Source organism: Centruroides vittatus, unplaced genomic scaffold (assembly GCF_030686945.1).
Source record: "Centruroides vittatus isolate TY-2023 unplaced genomic scaffold, ASM3068694v2 contig_815, whole genome shotgun sequence".
In the NCBI taxonomy this organism is placed as follows: domain Eukaryota; kingdom Metazoa; phylum Arthropoda; class Arachnida; order Scorpiones; family Buthidae; genus Centruroides; species Centruroides vittatus.
Window position 1 is genome coordinate 504,125 of NW_027122531.1, and position 12,617 is coordinate 516,741.

The window sequence follows — 12,617 nt, forward strand, 5'->3', positions numbered from 1 at the left end:
CCGTCAGGCCGGAGGTTCCGTCTATCTCTCGCTCGCTTTTCGGCCCTCTCAAGCTCCTATCATGGAAGGAGTTTAAAAGTTAAAAGTGCATAACTGTATACTACACAGTATAAAAAGCTGTATATCTGCCTCTCATACACAGATAAATACAGAAATTGTTAAGAGGTAAGAATCAATTTTTTAAGTGCGCTCTTTTTGATATATATTTCTAGAAATAGCGAATATTTCGGTCGTACGAAATATTTTAGTATTTACGAAGCTGCCAGAATTGTCCGACACCAAACGTGAAAGCCAGACTGCCTAGCAGACTGCAGCCACCCCCAAATGGTTATCCCCAAATTCTTCTGATACGTCACCTAGTCTCAGAAATGAGTTTCGAAATTCTGACTCATTTCTTTAAAATTAATTTCTACAGACTGAAAATAATTAGAAAAATCATAAATGCATAACAACGTTGACCTAATGAATACGGTATTTATAATTTATCCAATAACAATCGCGTCGTGTATTTATCCTATGCAGATGAATTAAACTTGTTTATTTATTTTCAGTTTATCAGCCGTTAAAAAATTGAAATGGTTTTTATTTTATTTTTTTTTTTACTTGCATAAAATCGATTCAATCCTTTTCCTAAGCTTCCTTTTATATTTTAACAAATTCCTTTTTTCCGCATTTCTTTCGTTTCTTCGATACATAACAACTCTAAATATATATTTATACTTTTTTAAAAAATAAATTCTATATTTTAAACCTTTTCAGTCCAGAATGAAAGTATTTAATGATATATTTCTGATGTCTAATTAGGATGCATTTATTTTTTCAAGTATTAAATTTCATATAATTGTTCAGGGATTACTATATATATGTATATATATAAATATATATAATAACTGTATATATACACTATATCTATATTGTTGACATAAAGAAGCCTTGCAGTACATTTGGACATCTTTTTTAATTTTTATTTCATCGTGCGTAGCTCTGAACTTTCCTATTATCTTATACATCGTATCCTTCTGACTTCAGCAATGCTCATATTTTATCAATTATTCACGATCTTTTTCTGTTTTTCTTGGATTTTCACAGATTTTTATATAATATACCAGGCTGCGTAAATAGGTATAAATATTTTATTAAAGTACTAGAAAGTTTTTAGTTATAAACCAGCCATTATATTATCTAGAGTAAAGCTAGCGTGTCTAGAAGCATAAAATAACTAGGTTGGGGTCGAAAATTTTGGCAAATTTACAGTATGCGGCAGCTTTATGCAGCTCGAAAGGATGGAGGAATTCAAAAAAGCATTAGGAATCAAATACTTGGAAAAAATGAATTAATATTTATATAAAAATGCTTATTATAAAAGATTACGTTAAGCAGACACAACAGTATGTGTATAATGCAGTTAAATAGCCCAGACTGCGCCCAGACGATGATATAAATCAACCACGCCCTTACCTAGACCTAATATCTATAAAGTAACTGACGTACAGCGATGATAATGCAAAATTAGTGTAAAGTATACGTGAGAATTGGAAGGATCGTCGACACGTCTACGTTCCTCTTCGATCACGTCATCAAGTAGGAAAAAGCTCGAGCGAGTAGGAAGATGGAGTCATATCGACTTCACTTAAAATAAATTTCTCCCGGTAGATAATAAATTATTGGTTTGAGTACGGAATGTTGAAAGAATTAAACGAGTATTCAACATGAAAATTTTACCTCTGAGAATGATAAATGCAAAATGGTATCAATTAACCGGAATAACTGCCCTTTAATCGGATTAGAGGTATAATTCATTTAGATTATGCGTACTTTAGATCATGGTTATAAACGACTCTCTTCATCTTGTTTTCCTACATCAGTAACGTTTCGTTATCCCGTTGATTATCAAACTGATGATGATGTTAGTCCCGAAAATAGACAGTTTGATCGCTGTAAATAATGCAAAACACTTCATTTAAATATCAATTATCTTCCAGTTAACGTTCAAATTCATTCATCTGTGTACGTAGTTTTTGCTATAATTTTCGTATTTTTCCTAAACATTTATTCACACAAATAACATTTCGAAAGATTTAAGTCATTTTTTGACGTTCCCAAAATAAAATATTACCAAATATTTCTAAATTCTTTATCAAAGTTCGTTTAAATCGGTGATATATGGGTTTGGGAACGTTCCAAAGGACATTTATGGTTGAGCACTTCCCGAATATTTTTGTAAAAGCGTTACAATGCCTGACAAACGTATTTAAATAACTGAATATTTAAGATTATTTATAGCCAATCACACTTCTGTAAAAGTTTAATGCGCCTTTTATAAAAATATGACGAAATATTTAAAAATTTCGAGCCCAAACGATTGTGTTTATTGGCATCGAATCCGTTTAGAATTTAAAAAATGATATATTTTTTAAACTGTTTCTGGGATTTTTATTGATATTGTAAATGTTTTTATAGCTATTTTATGAACTTTTAAAAAATTATTAAACATCTTATAATAAATTAAAAAAGTACAAAGTTGTAAAATAACTAAAATTTCTTTTTATATTTGTATGTTTTACAACTATCACAAACACTTTTAAAATTTAAAAATGGTATCTTCGGCGTTATAAAATCCTCCCGAACGTTTCATTTAAACATGCGAGAAATAAATATCGAGTTTTTATTAGTGTTCTATAGGAACATGAGATTTACGCCGTCCAGGTGTTGTTGCAGACAGTTGGTTACAGGTGAACGAATTTTAAAAAGGTGAGGTTATTTAAAAGATTTAGACGTTTGTCTTAAAAGTGATAGTATCACAAAGTTCAGGTGTTGGCTTCTGCATGCTTCAGTGCTTCAGACTGAAGAATTCTAAACAAGGGGGTTTTTTTTGTGAAATTTTGACAAGAATATATATTATTTTACAGTAGTAATTTGAAAGTTGATAAGCACTGCTAGTTTGGGGAATGTTCTCACGGACGTTTCTATTTTTATTATTTCTTGCGATATTTTTAAATTAGACTTTTAATTGTTAAATCGATATACTTATCAATATTTGGGCAGCAATCGTTAAAAACAGGAAAAAATTGCAGGACAAACAGATAAAAGAAGGTTAAGAGACAGACGTAGAAAAAATGAAAGAATGATTTTTTTTTCCACAATTTTTATTTGATAAAAGCATTACTTTTTATTATGGTCTTTAGTGCTTGGTATATAAATTCTGATGTGGAATCGAGAGATACTTAGCAGAATAGTTATACAAGACTTTTTATTGTAAAAACGTCTTTAAACATGGAGTAATTATATCGGTTTTTTAAAGTTTTAACGTTATTCTGTTGTCGGAATTACAGGTTAATTAGTTATCATTATTTTATTTGACATTAATATTTATAAGCACAATGAAAAGGTTTGAAAGATTGACTGATTGTTCGATTATTGTTGATAGACAGGTTGGGATATTAAGAATTTTTATTACAATGCGAATGTTTCTATCAGTTCCGCCAAGAACTTTTATTACAGAATTAAAAAGAGAAATTCTCTTCGGTATAAATTATGTTAAATAAGCATAGCGGAAGGATTGGGCGTATTCCGGTAATTGGCCGACTACTTTCTATGTTAAAATTGAAACGGCTTATAGAATTATGAACGAGGAAACACACAATTTTTTTTTTTTTTGCATAAATTATCGCGTTAAGTCAACCTATGATAATTGAATAAAAATAGTTTTTGTATTAATATAAGATACGAAGATTTTAGTTTTATTTTTAGATAAGATTTTATATAATGAAATTTTAAAAAATATTATTTTATATTTTGTCAATTTTATTCGTTTTTGTTTCGCTAGCTGAAGTTAAATGTAGGGGAAAAATAAATTATTATATCCTGTTTATGTATTATTTTATATTTTTTAAAGAATTTTAATTAGTTAATTTTACATTTATATTATTCAATAATCCAGGAAAGGATTTTAATAAAAATTTTGTTAAAACAAAATTTATTTTACGTCAAGGAAAGTGATAATAGCACTAATTTCAAGGAAAAATATTATATACGTGCTAGGCATTTAAAATATATTTTCGATAGTATCTTCGAATGAAACTTAATTAATAATTCAGATATTAAGCAGTATTTAAACTGACTTTTTAACGTCTTAAAGTCCAAAGAAAAAAATAAAGAGAAAATAGAAATAGACAACTTTAGTTACATTTAGAAGAAGATAAAAGACGTGATTTAAACTTGTACATTTTGTATTTCCTGTTAGAAGTTGGTAGTTGTGATTGACACTCCCCTCATTTGTTGACAGCTTTGACTTGGTGGTTAAAAATAGAAAATCCCGTTTCCCACGTCTAAAATTTGCAACATTACTAGCGAATTGTATGGCCTAAAAACGTTAAATTTCTTTTTACAAGAATTGTTTTATACTCTTGTCTTAAGCTCTTATTAACAAATTTATATGCCCATTTATATACGTAGCAGTCGAGACATTTATTTAAATGAAAGACTCGGATCAGACAAAATGGATGATTAAACTTAATAAAAAATGACAATTATGACTCGATGATTTCATCAGAAATAATTAATAATTTAATAAAATAATTTTTTTCTGATTTGATGATGATTATATACTAAATGAAAGAAATTATAAATCATTTTCTAGATGTGCGCAAAATTACTTATTTACTTTAAAACAACGAATTTAACTAAAATTTACAGGAAGAATATTAAGTATATTTTGATTGCATGTCTGAATAAATAAAATTTATTTCTAAATGGTTTATGAATTATAGATTTTTCTATTTCTATTACTGTTAAATTTTATAAATGTTAGAGACATATCAAACAACGAAGAGTCTAGATACGTTTCTTGTTATAATTTCTAGAAAAAAGTCTTTAAAATTTTAATGTTACAAGACACGTAAAACATTATTTAAGTAATAAAACAATACACTATAAATTTATTTAAATTTTAATTTAAATGCTCTATATCACAGAGGTTTTTAAAGTAATTTATGCAAGCAGATTTATAAAACTTTATAATAATATATATATATATAAGTTTCCGCTTCATCTAGCATTATTTATAAATTTATTTATAAAATATTAAACAGGTTATAATTTTCTTAAGCGCTCCTCGATACGCACTTCTTGTTAATGAATAAAACTTTAATAATCAACGACAGAGTGAAGTATTTCGTTTAAGTAGTAATTCGAGTTAATAAAATTATATATAAAAAGAAACAAGTTTCTAGAAAAATTGATGATACTAGAGATTCCCATTGCTACCGATAACATGACACAATACTAAGAATAGCAATGAATTTTCTAAAGTTTTCGAAAATATATAAGGAGAAGAAGTAAGCTAGACACGACACAAATTTAGTTTTTGCAAAGAATGTTTCTTTAAACGCAAACCTACTTAAAATTTAAGGCGCAAATACTGTTGGGAGTCACGCTTCTATCATTTGTAATAATTCGTGGAATTTAATACGATTAGACACACGAAAAAGGACTGCTCCACATAAATGTTTGATGTTAAACTAGATCAAATTCTTATGAACTGTTAAATAATATATACTAAGCATTAGCTAAACTTCTCGAATCCTGAAACTTCTTGATATCGCAGATACGATATCAGTGTTAAATAGTACTATAAACTTTTATTAATATAGATTTTATTGTATATAAATTTATATTTTTACTCTTTATGAAGATAAGTTAAAAAATGTATTCTTCTTTAAAGAAATTTTGCTCGACATTTTATAAGCGAGAATTATTAGTAATTACATCTATACAATTTACTTAATGATTTTCTTATCTAAAGACGAGTCGATTTTCGAATTAAAACATTCACGTTGTTATAATATTTTATAAATTTTATGCTTTAGTGATTGAATTTTTAATACAGAATAGCAATCTATGAATATTGAATTAATTTTCAAGTCAATATTTAATTCATTCAAAATTAATTTTACTTCGTTTGTTTTATCAATTTATAAACACTTTGGTTTGTATAAAGACTTATTAATGAAATTTCTGAAGACTTAATGGAAAAAAAATTTTGACTTTAAAAATCGAAGGTAGGTAGTCCTGTATAGTTCGAAAGAGAAGAACAGAATCAATTTTTATAAGAGTGTCGGAAGTAAAAATATCCGATCAATGTAGTAGTGTTGTGTTTGCCATAGATATGGTAGACGTTAAGCTTTAACCCCGACCACAATGGAATTTATCCAAAGTGATGTGTCGAATTCAATTCCCAAGGGGTCGATTAACTTTTTTGTTGGAGTTTTTGGTGATTTTTCTATCGTGTCATACGCCCGGAGCCATTATATAAAAGTTTCTTTCTTGTTAATAATTGTTACTCTGATAAATTGTAACGGTGTTTGTCATTAGATAATTTATATTCCATTTCATCTAAACAGATGTATAGGGTCAACAAGGAGCGTGCGTGAGTAAGGGTTTACGCATGACTAATTAATTTAACAGTAAAAGCTTTATAATAATGTATTTAAGATTTAAATTAAGAACAAATCAATTTATTTCAGAGATTAATCATACTTCCGAATCATTACATTTTGACTTTAACAATTTATTTATTTACAATTTAATGTAATATATATAAAGAAGAAAAATTTTGTTTGTCTGTTTATCTGTTCTTTATGCTTTTGGAGACTGCACTGATACACGCAACCAAACTTTCCAAAAACCAACCTTTTACCCAGGAGAAGGTCGACGATTATTTTTGTCCGTAAAAAAGATCGGTTGTGAGTTTACAACAGGGCAGCCTATGTATCTGAGGGCAATGAAATTGAAGCAATCTGTAATATTAGGACACTACCGAACGTCACACTGTGAGCAAGTATAGAATTTTGAGGGTTATTTTACATTATTAAACACGAAATTTTATCTAATCATATGATAAGATTATATGATTGAATAAAATTTCATGTTTAATAATGTAAAATAACCCTCAAAATTCTATACTTGCTCACAGTGTGACGTTCCGTAGTGTCCTAATATTACAGATTGCTTCAATTTCATTGCTCTCAGATACATAGACTGCCCTGTTGTAAACTCACAACTGTTGTAAACTCATTATTAAACATAAAATTTTATCCAATCACAGAATCTTCGTTATATTCTCCGGGCTAGTGGCGAATTGCCTACTAGGCATGTGCTTTACGTGCCTAGGGGCTCAGGGTCTCTTGGGCCTCGAAATTGGAAAAAGTAAAGAAATTTTACTGTTCAAATCGTGTATCATAATATTATAAATAATTCTCTAATACAATTAAGCGTTATTAATTTATGATGTCAGAAAATTATGTAGAGGGGCACCATCTTCTGTGCCTAGGGGCCTGAAAGTTTTAATCCGTTACGAATTTAGGTACTTTGATTAGTTTTTAGTATTACTTTGCTTAAAAATAAAAAAAAAAAGCTTAAATCTACCACAAGAAATTCTGACTTCTGTTCGTTTCACACATGGCAAAATTAAAGTAATACACATATATGTTAAGCGAAAACGTACTTTAAGTCTCATAATGTTGACTTCATACAAAATTCCTCAATATTCAAATTAAGACGGAATATTTTTTCACATTTTCCCTCAGTACGTTCAATTTATTACATATTATAATACGGGTAATTTAGGCTACTTTAAACTAATTTGTCTCAATTAATATTAATATGACAACTGATGTCGATTTAAATATTGAAATGACACGAAACAAATTCTACAAATATATAGGCCTATATATTTGTACGCCCGTCTCTCTCTCTATATATAGGTATTATTTGTCGTTTTTGTTGCTCCTTTGTCACTCAACGTCCATTAAAATACTGTGTACAATACATACAAAATACTTTAGAGATTAACTGTGATGTCATAAAGTACTTTATTATTTCTTGACTATAAATAGCAGTTTCTTTAATTTAAGACTTAATATAAGGCATTACATTTATTGATAAATGTGTATTGTGCTGAGTTTCTCGTTATGTAATATCTATTTTAAGATTCCGACCCAAATCTTCAAACTGTTTTTCTGAATTCTTTTTACATACTATGGTATATTTTTCATTTTAGGCATTAATTTTTCATTACGATTGCCACCCGATGGACGTTTAGAGAAGTTAAAAATAAAATTAAATCGAGTACCTATTCACAATTCATGTCGAGTCGGAAGATATTTCAATATTTGATAATAAAACTTCTTTTATAATACATTTTATATCTTCCCACCTGGGCATTTAAAATTCAGTAGCAGATGTCATATATATATATATATATATTTTTTTTTTCTGAGAAGTTATCCATACTGCTGAGGTAGACAATATCTATTGTTTTCCATTTTTAGTAACGGGACTGATGCGTAAAGTCAGCACATGAGAAGAATCTGGAAGTAATAAAATTCCGAGTTTGTGGGCATCATGCTATGACAAGATGATATTTCTTCCAGAAGGGAATTATTGCTACTTAAAAAGCATTAGGTGTTATTTTTTATTGTTTGTTATTTAGATAAAACTTTTATGAAGAAAGAACTGGATTATATGTCAACAATATTATATTAATGGTATCAAAATTGATTGTTTGGCACCGCTTAACTTTGGAGGGGAATAGAATTTTCAAGCCGTTGAGCTTGCTTAATTATAATCGTTCACTTTTAATGGTGTTTGTCTAATGATTTTGCCCCGTATCCGGGAGATTGGAATAGTTGAATTGATTTCGTGAGTTCTTCGATAAATTAAAACATTTCAATAATTTTCTTTTTATTTTTTAAAGTGTATTTGAAGGGTTCCTTGTCTTTCTAGTAAAAAAGGAAAGGAATTTAGCTGTTTTCCATTTTTTCTGGTGTACGAAAAACTTGCATTTCTTTTGAAAACATGTACAATTGAAAATCCGTTATCTGTTCGAAACTGTCTAAGAAAACAATGCAGAAATTCTTCTAAAAACAATTTCGTTTTTGTTTTAAAATTCTGGATGCAGAAACTAAAGAAAATTTTAAGAAAATTCATTGATTTAAAAATACCTTCTTACTTAAATATTTATCACTACACATTTTAGAGAATTTTTTAATTGATTAATGGCTTACTTTTTTAGAAATATTTTGTAGTTGAGCTGAATATTTGGCATTCCAGTATGGATGCCACATAGTGATTAAGCAGTGCATCTGTACTAGGAGAATAACGTATTTAACTGTTAAATATAGAATCCTGTTAATATTCTATAATAAGATTTCATTTAGTTTTTTTCTCATTTAAATAAAAAACTATAAAATTAAAAAGTTTGAATTTTAATACTTTAAAAAACAAAATAAGCATATTTAAATAGAAATATTTATGATTTATTTTTATAAATGTTATGCATTACTAATCATTCTGTTTGTTATATAAAAGAATTTATTATATCTTTAAGTTTATTTGACTTATTAACCATTATAATTAAGTAGACCTATACCAAGTGTTTTTTTATTTGTAAGCAGAAATAATTGTATTTTAAATAAATAATTGACGCATACCCTATCGAAATGTTCATATCTTTTAAAATTATATTGTAACTACTGTACTTACAAAACTTTGGTGTATGAAAAATTAAAAACTGACAAGTAAAACCCAGACATTTTAAAATGACATAATTAATATTTATTTTAGAAGGAAATAACTTCAAATATTAAGATAAAAAAATAACTAAAATGATTAATAATTTATGATTCACTTCATTATTTATTTTTAGATATCGAAAGTAAAAGTATTTTCGAAATTTATTTCTTATTAAATAGATAAACGTCTCACTTTTTATGATAAAATAAATATTTCACTTACAATTGTTAATTCAATTTTCATCTGTGTTTTTCCGTTAGTCTCTGAATATATTAATAAATTAAATATTTATATTGTGGCATATTTATAAGAAGCTGGACACTCAACTGTAAAGAAGCTTAATAAGGCTTACAGTTATTTAAATACTCAATTTTAGTTAAATTTTTAATGCTATTCATAAGTTTTAAGTGTTGATAGAATATGTTTTAAAATAAGTTTACATGTTTTTAAAGTACACCATTTGAACGAAACTTATATTATCTTCGTTTAATCAGATTGCTTGGGTAGTTTTTCCTCATTGTTCTACTGAATATTCCAAGAGCTATTTTTTGAGCGTGGCATCGTTAGGAGTTAGGGAATTGTTTATTTAAACAAAACTGCTTGTACAATTTATTGTAATGCTTAAACTCTAAATTGCTTCTTTTATATTTGTATGCTAATTAATTTTTCATGTTATACAATTACCAATACGTTGTACTAATAAATGTTATCTTAGAGGCATTTAAATTCTTCACTGCAATTCATCCTTAAAGTAGGTAAAGCCAGCTTTACAGGGGAAATAATGAAAGTAATTCTACGCCTCTCTAGAGAATCTTCCAATACGAAGATCATTAAATAATTGCTGAAATATTTTAGGAAGCGCATATTTATCTGTGGAGTGAAAATTTAATTTATTTTCTATGTGAAATTTATTTTTTTTACATTATTTAACTTTTGATAAAATTTTTTGAATTTATTAAAAGTTAGAAAAAAATTTTAAAGTACTTCACAGAAGTTCTCATTGTTGATGAAGAAAAATATAAATGCACTTTTCTAATTTTGTCAAAGACGACTGAATCCATTAAATGGATAGAGATGGTTAAATGAAAACCTACCTTCCAGTCATTAAAATTTATTAGATTTCTCCTTTGCTTCCACCAAAGAGGCGAGCCTTGTTTTTTAGAACGAAAAGTATTTTTCATTGCTAGACTACCATTGTTGATGAAATGTTTATTCTCCGCGAATGGAATTTTTTCCGATTTATTACTAACTTAAATTTCCACGTTAGAATGCGTGAAACTCGTTTAATAGACCTTAAAATGAATCTATTATTATATAGTTAATCCACAAATATGATCCGTTATTATATATTTTACAAGAAAGTACACGTTTGCGATATACGCCAGAGAACCTATAACTACCAGCGTACGTTAATGCGCTGTAAAAAATTGCCACAAACTAATGGAGATACTTGAATTAAAGAATACAGAACTATACCGTTAGAAGTATGCTATTATATATTTTAACATATCGTGAATAGTAATATAATGACAGCACTTACTACAAATTGCGAATTTTCATTTCATGTATTGATTGACATATGAGAAAATAACGAAGACGATTAAGCGAATTTTTAAAACTTAATATCTCGTATAATCAGAAATATTTCGAGATTATTTTAGTTGAAAAATTTTGTAGAATAATGGAATGAGATATTTATTTTTGAGAATATTTTGTCGTTGGTCGGTAATGTTGGAAATCGGCATAAATAGCAACTACAAATGATCGTCAAGTGTCGTTAGGCCTGTGTTGATCTCTCCATTTTCTCTCTTCAGAAGTATATAGAAAAACCTATTAAACTTGAATTAGGTCAGGTTAGACGGTTTCCGTAGTCGATAAACTAATTTTCGCTTTGATATTATTAGAACAATTATATTAAATTGTTCTTTTATTAAAGTAATAGTTATAAATACAATATACGTATTAATATTTATTCAAAAATTAATAAATAGTTGTATGTAATTTTATGAATTTTCGAAAATATTGTCTTGTTTTGAATGCCTTTATAACACTTGAAAAAGTATTGCAGTAGAGCATAACTTAGCTTAACGTTAATGCAGATTTATATTATAAAATAGGACGTATTGAATATTTAGGAAGTAACGTACTTACAAATTTGAAGAGTTTTATATTATTACGTACCTATCACACGCTTTATTAAAGTAATAAAATAATTAATTTGAATGCAAATGGAGCCTGACCGTTTTCAATAAGGCTTCATCCAAAGATCTAGAATGTTTTTCCTGGACGGCGAAACAACAGGATGACACATATCACGTGCAGCGTCACGGACCGATTGCCGGCGACATTTACGGATTGATAGATATGGGAAGGGTTATTGGCACGAGACGGCGGTTGCCTAGACAACAAGTGATGACGGAGGACGTTGCTTAGCAACGTAGATGGATATTCGTCGCTGCAATTGATCGAAACTGTTTCGCTATAAATGCGAAAGGGGTGTGTTCGCTCTTCTTCGTAATACATTTTGCACTTATAAATGTGTGTATATAAATTTTGTTTATAACATCTGGAATATGTTTATTAAACTAGATACGTTCCACAATTTTCGTGCGTGATCGGGTTTATTCGCAGGTTGGAGATGTTAACAAATTGTATCGAGTTCCGTTTCTGCTTTTAAAATATTGATGAGTCCAGTTTTATGATACCTTTTTATATACGGATATAAGGATTGAGTAATGAATTTGAAAATACTTCGATCGATTTTTATTTCAATATTTTGTTTTCACGTTTCTAATAATTTTTCTATTTTTTTAGGTTATATCTTTTGGGGTGTCATTTAAAAATATATTTTAATATTTAATCGTAATTATTTTTGTAACATAAAAGTTATTCAAATATTTTGATAATAATTATTTTTAAGAAACACTAGGAAGTTAATTCGAATAACAAACTTTTTATTTTAATTGTGACAGTAATTTCTTAATTTATGAATTTAATTAATGGGCGCATTTTTAAATTAATAACTATTTATGAAATAATTTAAA

General features: G+C 27.9%; 1 protein-coding gene across 5 annotated transcripts in view; it reads left to right on the forward strand.

Annotated features, from left to right (window-relative positions):
* The first annotated feature begins 3 nt into the window (after positions 1-3).
* The window catches only part of LOC136982163 (golgin subfamily A member 6-like protein 22), a 33,845-nt gene continuing 21,231 nt past the window's right edge, over positions 4-12,617 (forward strand). For 3 of the 5 annotated variants that reach the window (XM_067278590.1, XM_067278592.1, XM_067278591.1), the window contains exon 1: positions 6-165. The gene's annotated coding sequence lies outside the window, so the exon portion shown is untranslated. Of the gene's footprint in view, positions 166-12,617 lie in introns of all 5 variants that reach the window. The other 2 variants (XM_067278594.1, XM_067278593.1) reach the window with 2 other exon arrangements.